Below are 623 nucleotides of genomic sequence, written 5' to 3'. Positions count from 1 at the left end.
ATATATCTGAGAAAATATATTTATTTTTAAATCGAAAAGTATATAATAAATTGCTTGAATAAATCAAATCTTCCTGATTTATCTTTTTTAAGTCACAATAATTTATGATTTGATTATTTTTCGAAAAAAATAATAATAAATATATATGGTATATTTTTCGAAAACCCTAACCTGATTTCATGATTGAATTGGTTTATTTGTTATTCATTTATGTTATTGAAAAAATAAAAACGATTTTGTTTTTATATATTATCTTGCTTGGTCTTGCTTGATGATTCTTGATTAAATAACAAATAAAACCTTAATAAAAGGATAATCAGTCCACTGATAGTTTATTTCATGCATGGTTTAACTTTACCTTGATTGTATAGGTTTAACTTTACCTTCCTGCAATCACATAAAATCAATTGTTGGGTGTAGACTAATGAGTCAGTTCACTGATAGATTGATTTCTCGCATAGATTTAACTTCATCTTGATTGTATAGGTTCAACTTTACCTTCCTACAATCACTTGAAATCAATTAATTGGTACTGACAATGGCAAAAGACACGACATTATTCAGACCCATTGAGTTATAAAGATTTAACCAATGAGCAAAGAAAATACGATTCCTTTCAGATT

Source organism: Brassica oleracea, chromosome C2 (genome assembly GCF_000695525.1).
Source record: "Brassica oleracea var. oleracea cultivar TO1000 chromosome C2, BOL, whole genome shotgun sequence".
Classification (NCBI taxonomy): Eukaryota; Viridiplantae; Streptophyta; class Magnoliopsida; order Brassicales; family Brassicaceae; genus Brassica; species Brassica oleracea.
The sequence above is the reverse complement of the archived record's forward strand: the minus strand, read 5'-3'. Positions refer to the sequence as shown.